This window comes from Gorilla gorilla, chromosome 8 (genome assembly GCF_029281585.2).
Source record: "Gorilla gorilla gorilla isolate KB3781 chromosome 8, NHGRI_mGorGor1-v2.1_pri, whole genome shotgun sequence".
Lineage (NCBI taxonomy): Eukaryota > Metazoa > Chordata > Mammalia > Primates > Hominidae > Gorilla > Gorilla gorilla.
The window spans coordinates 49221603-49233985 of NC_073232.2; the positions used below are offsets into that span (position 1 = coordinate 49221603).

Genomic DNA, 12383 nt, shown 5'->3' on the forward strand with positions numbered 1-12383 from the left:
GGTGATTCACTTGGAGTAATCTTTAGAATAGCTTAATATGGATATTTGATGAACACTTTGCTGTTGAATGTGCACTTTAGTAGTGGCCATATTTTTTGTGACTGCAGAGTTATAAATAAAATAAAATGATACGTACATTAAAAAATTTTTTAACTCTTTTGTAAGGATGGGGTCTTGCTATGTTGCCCAGGCTGGTCTTGAACTCCTGACCTCAAGCCGTTTTTCCACCTGGACCTCCCAAAGCACAAGGATTATAGGCGTGAACCTCCATACCTGACCATAGAGACATATTTTCATCACCATAGCTACTGGTATAAGAGTTCACTGTAGGGATAGACTTGATCACTTGGGAAAAGCCTTTAATAAATTTGTAGGCTTGCAAAGTAGAAGGAGCCTTAGACTGGAGCCCTGGTTACATGGGAAGAGGGATTCTATTTGGCACTTTCCACGTACCCTGGGGAAATAACATAAAGACATTAAGATCACTGCTTTTTTATAACAATGGAAAGTAGAGATTAGTCATTAATCAGATGATCACTCTAATGAACATCTCGTTAATGAGAAGAGATAGTGAGATCAATACTCACCCTAGATGGAACCTGACCTAGATTTGATAAAGTTTGAGATATTGAGATAAATACTCACCCACGACAATCCAGGAACCTGACCTAGATTTGATATATTTGAGATAGTGTGATAAATGCTCAACCATGACAATCTAGGAAACTGACCTAGACTTAATAACGTTTTTGTGAGAAAATAATGCTTTAGGTGAGCCCTGCTGGATAAATTGGAGTTACCTAACAAGAGGTAAATAGCTACAGAAAGAAAAGCATAGACAAATGCCCCTAGACAAGGAAGAGTGGAAATCAAGGGGTGCTGATAGGAAATAATGCTAGAGAAATAAACAGGGGCCAAATATTTCAGGGCCTTAGGCTAAATTAAGTACTTTGACTTTGATCCTATGATAAAAGAGGAGGCAGGAACTTTGTGAAATTAGTAATTTGGAAATATCACTTTGTAGAGAGTGGCTAGGAACAGAACTAAAGCTACCTCAGTTGTCACTGAGAGATAATGATCACGTAGAGTGGGGTTGTGGCAGTGGACATAGTATCTTGGAGGTCAAAATACTAGGTCAAGGATATTAATAAAATTTCTAGGAACCCATCAGAAGGAGAGAGAAGGAGACCATGCAAGAGCATGAACAATGAGAGAGGAATGAGAAAAAGAAGTCAACCCTAACTATTTCAACCCTATTTATACCTTGTACTCATATTTTCTTAACATGCCCTTGCAACTCAGGGAAAACATTGCTTACATAGATTTCATATACGTGTTGTCCTTTATTGAATATTTATGCACGACTTTTCTCTGTTAGAGCACTTAAAGTGAAATATTTTCTGAGTTTCTCCTGTCTTATGCTCTCTAACTTAGATAAATGGTAGACACAGAACAAAAATCCTTTGACAATTAAGAAAGTTAAATTTCTTAATGTTATGTGAACTCTTCTTAGTGCTAAAACCAAAGCTGAATCCAAGTCTACAAAGAATATGTCTAATCCCAAGCTGTCAGGCATTTCAAATACATGCCTTTTTTTTTTTTTCTTTTTGAGACGGAGTCTCGCTCTGTCACCCAGGCTGGAGTACAGTGGCGCGATCTCAGCTCACTGCGAGCTCTGCCTCCCAAGTTCATGCCATTCTCCTGCCTCAGCCTCCCCAGTAGCTGGGACTTCAGGCACCTACCACCACGCCCGGCTAATTTTTTGTATTTTTAGTAGAAACGGGGTTTCACCATGTTAGCCAGGATGGTCTCGATCTCCTGACCTTGTGATCCACCTCCCTCAGCCTCATAAAAGGCTGGGATTACAGGTGTGAGCCACTGCGCCAGGCCTTGTTTTTTCTTTTTAACTTTTGCCAACCTCTTATTATATGAAACACACTTTGGCAATTAAAGAATAGCTTACATTTTGACTTTATGTCTAGATGAAATTGGATGGTACATTAAAGAGAAACTTTGTAGATGTTTCTGACATAAAAGTCCTTTAAAAAAAGGAGATTTGGCAAAAATATTAAATTCATTTTAAATTTCTCCATTTGAACTGAAATGATTTGGGAGATAGTACCAATTTTTTTCCACTCCAAATTCTAAACTTATTAAATCTCTGAGTAGCAAATTATAATGGATCAAAAAATCTCTGTTGTCTATATTTATTTTTTCATCATTGCCAGTTAAAGTATTTTTATTACTTTAAACTGTAATATGTGTTATTGGTATCAGATAGTTTTAAGGCAATTTTTCTCTTATTTTAGTTTCATGTTACAGGAAAACCCTAAAAAATTGTGTGTAGATTCAATTTTTCTTATTTATATTTATTTAACTCAGACTTTAAAAAAATTGGAATGTTAAAATGATTGTTGAGTTCAACAAAATTATAAATTCTGTGTGTATATGTATTTGTGTAAATAGTATTCTTTTAAATCCCTAAAGCATTCTTGTATTTTATTTTCAAATTATCTTTATAGAAGCAATCATTTGTAAATTAGTTGGGCATGGTGGCAAGTGCCTGTCATCCAAGCTACTCAGGAGGCTGAGGCAGGAGCATTGCTTGAATTTTTGGGACTGCACCACTGCTCTCTAGTCTGGGCAACAGAGCAAGCCTCCATCTCACAAAAACAAACAAACAAACAAAAAAACCATAATCTAATTTAATTCTACCAACAACCTTTGTAACAAGCATTTTAATGATCATTACAGATTAGGAAATTGAGGCTCAGAGAGTAAGCAATTTGTCTAAAACCACACAAAACTAAGTAACGGAGCTGGATTAAAATGGGAGTCCTCACTCCAAATTCTATTTTTATTAGTCTACAGACCCTACGTATTGGTGATTTTGTTTTATCATCACAAGCAATGCATTTTATATTCTTTTCCTCTTTTACTTATTTAATTTGGAAGGTTGTCCAATCTTAATATTTAGTGTAAAAGACAGTAAAATAAATGTTTTGATTTTCATGTGGAATTATTGCCTTTTACAGACCTCCCGGGAGCATTATTTTTCCCGCTTATTACATTTTCCATAACCGAAATAGTCCTAGGTTGAACTTTTTCTCTTCAGCAGTATGTTTTATGAGATACGAAAATTTATACTCGCATATACTTTCACAGAAAGCTCTATCCTCCCAGAAATAAACTTTGTCCCCTTCTCTTCTTAAAAAATACTTTTAACCCCTAGAATAGGATTGCTTGGTTTCTTATACGTTTATCCAAGGCAAATGAGAGTCTTGTGAGAAGTTTCGGTGTGAGTGATCCCGTCATGCAGGGATCATCCCTTCATGGAGTAAGAAGATTACAAAAAAGGTTGTGAGGCCAAAGTTGAATGCAGTTTCATTAATTGTAGACCTGGAGTCCATGGCAGGTTAGGTCTCCTCAGCACCACACCCTCCCCTACTCTGAAATGCTTTTATCATTTAACATAAAGTTCTGACTATGGAGATTCATGGTGGGAAGTATTGCTTGCCATAATTTGAAGTGTAAAGGTAATTTGCCATAGATGAAGTATAGTATGAGAGCAGGTAAAATAGAAAAAGTTATCAAAATAAAGAAATGTGGAAAAACTACATAGAAAGTGAGAAATATTTGGTAGTAGTAGAACATGATTTAAGCAACTGAGAAAAGGATGAACAGAGTTAGAGCATTGAATTTGATGCCATTGCTCCAGTTGCTAGAATTCTGAAATTATGATGATGTTACCAATTTAAGTGGATGTTACATAAATTCACCTCACATACAACCTTAGATGTATTCGAGGCATCATATATCTAGTTATTTTAATTTTCTCTACTTGCTGTGACACTGAGGTAATCAGACCTATAGATACTACATATAAATCATCTTTTTAATCCACAAAGTGCTTTTGTTACATTAAGTAAAATTTTTAAGATTATTTGTATCAATGCCAGTATTGAACTATCTCTGGGAAAAATTAAATTACGTAGATTTATTTTCACATTTTAAGTAATTGTTTTTAGAAATCTTTCAAGAGAAGTATATACATCAGCATTAAATCAAATGTTAAAATCTGAAGAACCTCTAAGGCATAAGCTAATTCAAACCCTGTCTCCACACCCCACCCCAGTGTACGCATACCTGTATTTCTGGGAAAATAGGTCCTGGAGAGGTAATATGACTTTTTTTATGGACATAAAATCAGTTTAAAGCAAAGTAAAACTTTAACTTGAGCCGCTTGGCTTCTGATCTAGAGTTTCTTCTATAATTTTGGGCAAGTTATTTCATCTCTTTGTGCCTCCATTGTCTCGTCAGCACATTGGAGATACTGATAAGATCTTTCTCAGGGGACGAAAAACAACACAAATCAAGTAATTAGAAACATGCCTGGCACATTGCAGGTCCTCAGTAATGTTATTTTTATAACTCCTACACTATTCTTCCATTTTTACACATATAGTAAAAGCAAAATAACTTTTTTGAAGAAAACCATTGTCACATCAAAAGGAAGGTGAAGGGAAAGAAGTCATTTTTCTCTGTAAAGAATAAAAATATTGCAGTTGAATATGTGTGCATTTAATCATTTCAGAAGATAGGTTTTTTTATTAAAAAAAACAAAACAAAACAAAAAAACACTGTTTGGCCGGGCTCGGTGGCTCATGCCTGTAATCCCAGCACTTTGGGAGGCCAAGGCGGGTGGATCACCTGAGGTCAGGAATTCAACACCAGCCTGCCCAACATGGTGAAACCCCATATCTACTAAAAATACAAACAAAATTAGCCGGGCACTGTGGCACGCATCTGTAATCTCAGCTACTCAGGAGGCTGAGGCAGGAGAATTGCTTGAATCTGGGAGGTGGAGGTTGCAGTGAGCCAAGATCGCACCATTGCATTCTAGTCTGGTTGATAAGAGCAAAACCTCTGTCTCAAAAAAATTATAATAAATAAATAATACATTGATTGTGATAGGCCAGGCTGTGTGGAGCCTAAAGTATACAGAGTTTTGAGGGCCTTAAGAAAAACTGAATATTTATTTAGAAAACAAAAACCAACTAGATACTAATTTTAAAATGCTGTCAAATATCAAAATATAGCAAAATCCAGAAAAATAATACATTTGTATAAATGATGTGTCAGATACACCCTCATTAAACTTTTTTCTTTTTTTTTCTGTCTTTCACTGCACACTCTTGATCACCTCTAAAATGACAAGAAGTTATTTTGTAATGTCACTTTCTATGTAGAAACTGAGAAGATAATTCAGTCTTTGTTTTAGCATAGTTTGGGGGTGTTTCAGAAAGGAGAGCACATATGATTAGGACAGGCAAAGTCTCTATTGGTTCTATCATGATCTGATGTCAATACCACAAGTATGAAGGTGGTAAAAAATATAGGGAAGTGACTGTAAAACACCTGAAATTACCCACTAAACACAAACTAAATGTATCCTCAACTCAACTTCCCCTTAGCTGGATCCCAAAACTATTTGTGGCAGGTTTTACTAGAATAAATGACTATGTGAACACATTTCTAGAGTCTCTTATGGGTCTTAGAAGGCGTCTGTACAAATGAGATGCCTGTAAATACAAGCTTCTAATACCTAGAGGGACACAAACAAAATCTTGAGACAGTCTGAAAATCCTAAATATTCTGAATGTAGTTTAGATGTTCAAGGGTTTCCCAAGGTAAATGAGTTTAGAATGTAGTAAAAGTTGTCTATCTGATTTAATAGAAAAATATGATGAAGCTTAGCCTAAACCATGTTGAGGTCTTGGCCATATATACCGGTAAAAATGGGGAGAAGCCTAAAGAAGATAGAATGGGACCAGCTGAAGCTAACTAAACTGGCTTTGGTCTGGGGTGCCAGACAACCTAATGCACAGGGTCTAACAGGAGCTAATTTGGACAGACCTCTATGAGGAAAGAGAAATGAGGATCAAACACAGACAGCCCTTATCAGCGAGCGTGGGCAGGGAATGTCCTTGGAATAACAGAAGCCAGATTTAAAAGGAGGCTGGTGAGTGCTTTCAGCAGTTCCTTGGAGTTCTATGTACTCCTCCTATAATCTCAATCAATCCAATTAATTCCTTTCTTTTTACTTGCCTGACAAAATCCAACTTTAAACGAATAAAAAAACATATATTTTTTTGGTGGTATCCAAATTGGGAAGGAAGAAATAAAATTATCACTGTTCAATGATGACATACTCTTATATTTAGAAAATCCTGAAGATTATACACACACAAATCTTAAAACTAATAACAGAATTCAGTAGAATACAAAATCAACACACAAAAATCAGTGTGTCTTTATATACAAACAATGAACAATCTGAAAAGGGAATTGAGAAAACAATTTCACTTAATAATAGCATCATACGAAATGAAATGCCTAGGAATAAGCTTAACGAAAGAGGTGAAAGACTTTACCTGAATGTCTTTTCCTTTGTAGTTTTTGCTGAAAACTACAAAATATTGCTGAAAGAAATTAAAGAAGACATAAAAAACAGAAAAGACATCATATGTTCATAGGTTATAAAATTTAATATTATGAAGATGATAATACTAACCAAAGCAATGTACCAGTTCAATGTAATCCCTATCAAAATACCAACAATGTATTTTGCACATATAGAAAAAAACACATCCTCAATTTCATATGGAATCTCAAGGGACCTTGAGTAGCCAAAATAATCTTGAAAAATAAGAACAAAGTTGGAGGCCTCACACTTCCTAATTTCAAAATTCATTACAAACTGCAATAATCAAATCAGTGTGATACAGACATATAGATCAATGGCATAGAAAAGATATCCCAGAAATAAACCCTTGCATTTACGGTCAAATGATTTTTGACAAGGCTGCCCAGATAATTCTATGGGTAAAAGATAGTCTTTTCAACAATTGGTGCTGGGAAAACAAGTACATGACAATGAATGAAGTTTGCCCCACCTTGCACCATATACAAAACTTAACTCAAAATGAATCAAAGACTTAAACATAGTGGCTAAAAATATAGAACTCTTAGGAGAAAGCATAGAGTGACACTTCGTGACATCAGATTTGGCAATGTGCATATGACACCAAAAGCACAAAAAATGGAAAAAAAACAATTGGACTTCATCAAAATTTAAAACTTCTGTGTATCAGAGGACATTAGCAAGAGAGGGAAGAGGCAACCCAAAGAGTGGGAGAAAATATTTACAAATCATATATATGATCAGAGATTAATAACCAGAATATGTAAAGGACTCCTAAAACTCAACAAGAAAAAACAATTTTAAAATGGGCAAAATACTTGAATAGACATTTCTCCAAAGAAGATAAACAGTTCGTCAATAAGCACATGAAAAGATGTTCAGCATCATTAATCATTAGGGAAATGCAAACATAACCTCAATGAGATGCCACTTCACACCCATTAGGATGGTTGGGATTAAAAGAAAAAACAAAAGAGAAAGTAAGTTTTGGCCAGGATATGAAAAAATAGGAACTCTTGGGCATTGCAGATATGAATATAAAATGGTGCAACTTCTGTGGAAAACAATGTGGCCATTTCATAAATTAAATTTAGAATCGTCAGTCTTTGCACAGTGGCTCACGCCTGGAATCCCAGCACTTTGGGAGGCTGAGGCCAGTAGATCACCTGAGCTCAGGAGTTCTAGACCAACCTGGGCAACATGGAGAAACCTTGTCTCTATCAAAAATACAAAAAATTATCTGGGTGTGGTGGTGCGCATTTGTGGTCCCAGCTACTTGGGAGGCTGAGGTGGGAGGATCGCTTGAGCCTGAGAGGTGGAAGTTGCTGTGAGCTGAGATCGAGCCGCCACACTCCAGCATAGGTGACAGAGTGAGACCCCTTTTTAAAAAAAAATTGTCATATAATCCAGCAATTCCACTTCTGGGCATATACCCCAAATAATTGCAAGCCAAGACTTGAGCAGGTATTTGTACAACAATGGTCGTAACAGCATTATTCACAACAGCCAAAATATGGAAACAACCTAATGTCCACTGACAGATGAATGGGTGAGCAAAACATAGTATGTACATACAGTAGAATATTATTTAATCTTAAAAAGTAATGAAATTCTGATGCATACTACAACTTGAATAAACCTTGAAAATATTATGTTAAGGGAAATAAGCCAGACACAAAAGAACAAATGGTGTATAATTCCACTTATATGAAGTATCTAGAATAGTCAACAAAAGAGGTAGAAAGTATAATAGAGCTTACTAGGTACTAGAGGGAAGGAAGAATGGGAAGCTATTGTTTAATGAGTACAGAATTTCAGTTTGAGGTGCTAAAAAGTTCTGGAGATGGATAGTTGCACGGCTATGTGAATGTACTTAATGCCACTGAATTTTATAAATGGTTAACTTAGCGAATTGTATATATATTTTCTCTCTCTCTTTCACATGCATACACACACACACACTCTCTCTCTCTTTTGTTTTTCTTTACACCAGGCATTGTAATGTTTCCTTCAGTGATGCCTTTATGGTTTTAAGGATCATCACTAACTCATAGCCTCATAAATTAGTATAATATTGTTATAGAAGAGAGTACAGTGTGGCAATTAAGAGCATGAAGTCTAGGTCAAGTTGACAACTTCTCCTTAATAACTTGGTAACCTTACCTGAAAATGGAGATGACAACACCTACCTACCTCATTGTGGTGTAAAAATTAGGTTAAAAAAATTAGGTGAATATGTAGAAAGTGTTTGGAACAGTGGTGCATGGTGCAAAGTACGGACTTTGTTAGTATTTTATTATTATCGTTATTAGTATTTCTGTGGCCTTGTAATCCAAAATAGGATACTCTCAAAAACAGTCAACTCCTAGTTCTTTTTTTTTCTTTTCTCTGAGTATCATTTTCTCTCTGTTCATGTTATTGACTCCCTTGATATATTTTCCCCTTTCTCCTCTTGCCACCCACTGGCTTATTTTACTCCACATTTTGCTTTTGCCTGTTTATTTTTGTCTTTCTTTCTTTCTTTCTTTCTTTTTTTTTGAAATGGAGTTTTTCTCTTATTGCCCAGGCTAGAGTACAATGGTGCAATCTCGGCTCACCACAACCTCCGCTTCCCGGGTTCAAGCAATTCTTCTGCCTCAGCCTCCCAAGTAGCTGGGATTACAGGCATGCACCACCATGCCCGGCTAATTTTGTATTTTCAGTAGAGAGGAGGTTTCTCCATGTTAATCAGTCTGGTCTCGAATTCCTGACCTCAGGAGATCCACCTGCCTCAGCCTCCCAAAGTGCTGGGATTACAGGCGTGAGCCACCGCACCTGGCCTATTTTTTTTCTCTTTAAACATCATAGGTTCAGTCTATTTACAGTTTCTTCTTCCTTACACTTTGGCTCTAGTTTCCTTGTAGCCTCAGCTCCATTGGCCCCCTCTGGTTCTGATTTTATAAGATGACTGCTCTTTACAGAAACTTTCAGCTTTGACCTTGACTGCTAACTAATGATTTCTCCATAAATTCTAGTTCAAATTTTCAAGATTGATTAACACAACACAACTTTTTATGTCAAACCTCATAACTAATCACCAGCCAGCCAACAGATTAACTCTTCTTGAATTGGGTTCCTGCCTATGACATAAATAGTATTGAAGAGGGAGAAAATAATACCAAACCTGCCCCCCGTGACTGTCCTCTCAGTGTGGGCTGCGAGCAGAATAGTTTCTCTTAGGGACAGTTTATAAGTATAGCATTTATGGTAATTAACATGTTTAGTATACCAAGAAGCAAAGATGAATAATACATAGTCCCTCCTATGATGGAGCTCATTACCCAGGAATAGACATGTGTACAAGCAATCATGCAATAGAATAACTACTATTTATTTATATGGAGAAAATATTTTTTAAACACAAAGGAGAAAACAATTAAGTTTGCTGGGTATAGGGAATGGGACAGGCTTCACAGTATGTGGTGATATTTCCATGGATATGTTAAGTATGAAAAATGTTTCCTGAGACAGAGTAGAGCAGAAAACGGGATGGAGCAAGGGCATTAAGGCAGATTCAGCTCTAAAAACAGTCACAGAGGTACAAAGATGAGTGGTGTGATAAGGAAATGGAGCTGAAAACTGTGGCTGGAACAAAGACTAAAATGAATAAGATTATTACAGCAGAGTGAACTGTAGGTAAGGACCAACCTGTGGATGGTTTTAGACTATGAATTACTGAAAAGAAATATGGTTTTTGTTTTTAGTCAACTAGGATTTTATCAAAGGTTATCAGCAAGTGGGGGGCATGATCACTTCGGCATTTGAGAAAGAAATGTGTTTGCATTAAGGAGAATGTCTAAGAGCAAATAGAGACTGGAAGTAGAAACTTACAAGGCTACTAGAATGGCCCAGTTAAGGTATAATAAGGCCTGAACTCAAAAGAGACTGTTTCAAAGGTAAACTGACAGACTAGATAATTATCAGGGTCAAGTGACCGACATGTAAATATTTCAACCATAATTTAAAGAAACAAAATGCCTCAGAAAGCAACATAATTCATTTAAAAAAAGCTTTAGTTTTACATGAAGAAGATTTAAGAATGGTTATTTTATTTTCTCTAGATATATGGCTAAAATTCTAGGAGTGTGACATTGGGATGAACATTTTTCTGCCTTAAAGAGGGTTAGAAGAATTCTTCTGAATTGTGTCTTCTTTTAGATTTAAGCTAAATATCAGAAGAGTCAAGTAGGATAAAGCTTCTTCATAGTGTGCAGTGTTGAATCAGATAAATTGGATCAGCAGCAGAACTGAAAATATTCTTGTAAAATGTAGCCTGTCTTATATTCGTAACTTCGTATCTCCACTGAGGGTTTTACACCAGTACTTTAAAAGTATACTTTGCTGTGAAGGCATAATTTCAGTACAACCACATGTGTACATAGCTGTCCAATTGCAAGAACAATGAAACACCAGGGACCAGAGCCATTGCAGTATACACAAAGGTACATTGTAAGTTAATAGGTTAATAAAACTCTAAAACTGAAGTCAAGGCATACTGCACAGTAGTTATTTCTAAAGTTAGTGTGTTTCCTTAAAATTTAATATGTTCCTCTTTTATAGAAAAGAAACAAAAAAAGAGGATTTAAATATATTATTCTCAGGCAACTAATTTTTTCCGTCTTCTACCTCCAATAATGTGGTGACAGGAAGTGATTTAAGGTACAGTCTTTAGGATATTCAGTAGAAAAAGCTTCTTTTTATTGTTGTCATTGTACGAGAGGTCTTCAAAACGTTTACTGAAAATGTGTTTTATGAAAAAATTATGCACAGAATTCAACATTTTTGCACCAAAATAAACTTGTGCTAACTTGTGATAATGTGCGTGGACAGGATCTAGTTTGATGGGTTAAAAATCAGAGACATCAGTTTGAAAAGAGCCCTATATTAGTCTGTTCTAATGCTGCTAATAAAGACAGAACTGAGACTGGGTAATCCATAAAGGAAAGAGGTTTAATTGACCCGCAGCTCCACAGGGCTCGGGATGCCTCAGAAAACTCACAACCATGGCAGAAGGGGATGCAAACATGTCCTTCTTTACGTGGCGGCAGGAAAGAGAAGTGCTGAGCAAAAGGGGAAAATCCCCTTATGAAACTATCAGATCTCGTGAGAACTCAACTATCATTAAGAACAGCATGGAGGTAACCGCCCTCATGATTCAAGTACCTCCCACCAGGTCCCTCCCATGACATATGGGAATTATGAGAACTACAATTCAAGATGAGATTTGAGTGGAGATACAGCCAAACTATATCAAACCCCTATGAAAGGCAACATAAACTCTGCTAAAATTGAAGAACAAACATCATATTTATGGCAAAGTTTGAGTGGAAGAATGATGAAATCATTGATGCTTTAAAAAATATTCATAGAGACAATGCCTCAAATAAATCTTCAGTTTACAAACTGATAACTCATTTTAACAAGAGATGAGATGATGTTGAAGATGAAGCTCACAGAAGCAGCCCATCGACATCCATTTGTGATTAAAAAAAATTATATTATTCATGCTCTAATTGAAGGAAACCAATGATTAATAGCACAAGCAATAGCCAACACCATAGACATCTTAATTGGTTCAGTTTACACAATTCTGACTAAAAAATTAAAGTTGAAAAAACATTCCACTCAATGAGTATCCAAACCATTTTGCCCAGATCAGCTGCAGACAACAGCAGAGCTTTCGATGGAATTTTTAAATAAGTGGGACCAAGATCCTGAATTACTTCTTTGAAGAATTGTAACAGGAGATGAAACACGGCTTTACAAGTACAATTCTGAAGGCATCATAATCAAAGCAGTGGCTACTGAGAGTTGGAAGTGATCCAGTCAAAGCAAAAACAGACCAGTCAAGAACAAGGAT

At 36.1% G+C, this 12383-nt stretch overlaps 1 protein-coding gene across 3 annotated transcripts in view; it reads left to right on the forward strand.

The window, feature by feature from the left end:
* CTNNA3 (catenin alpha 3) overlaps window positions 1–12383 on the forward strand; it is a 1788954-nt gene that overhangs the window by 1163693 nt on the left and 612878 nt on the right. The gene's annotated exons all lie outside the window — the stretch shown is intronic.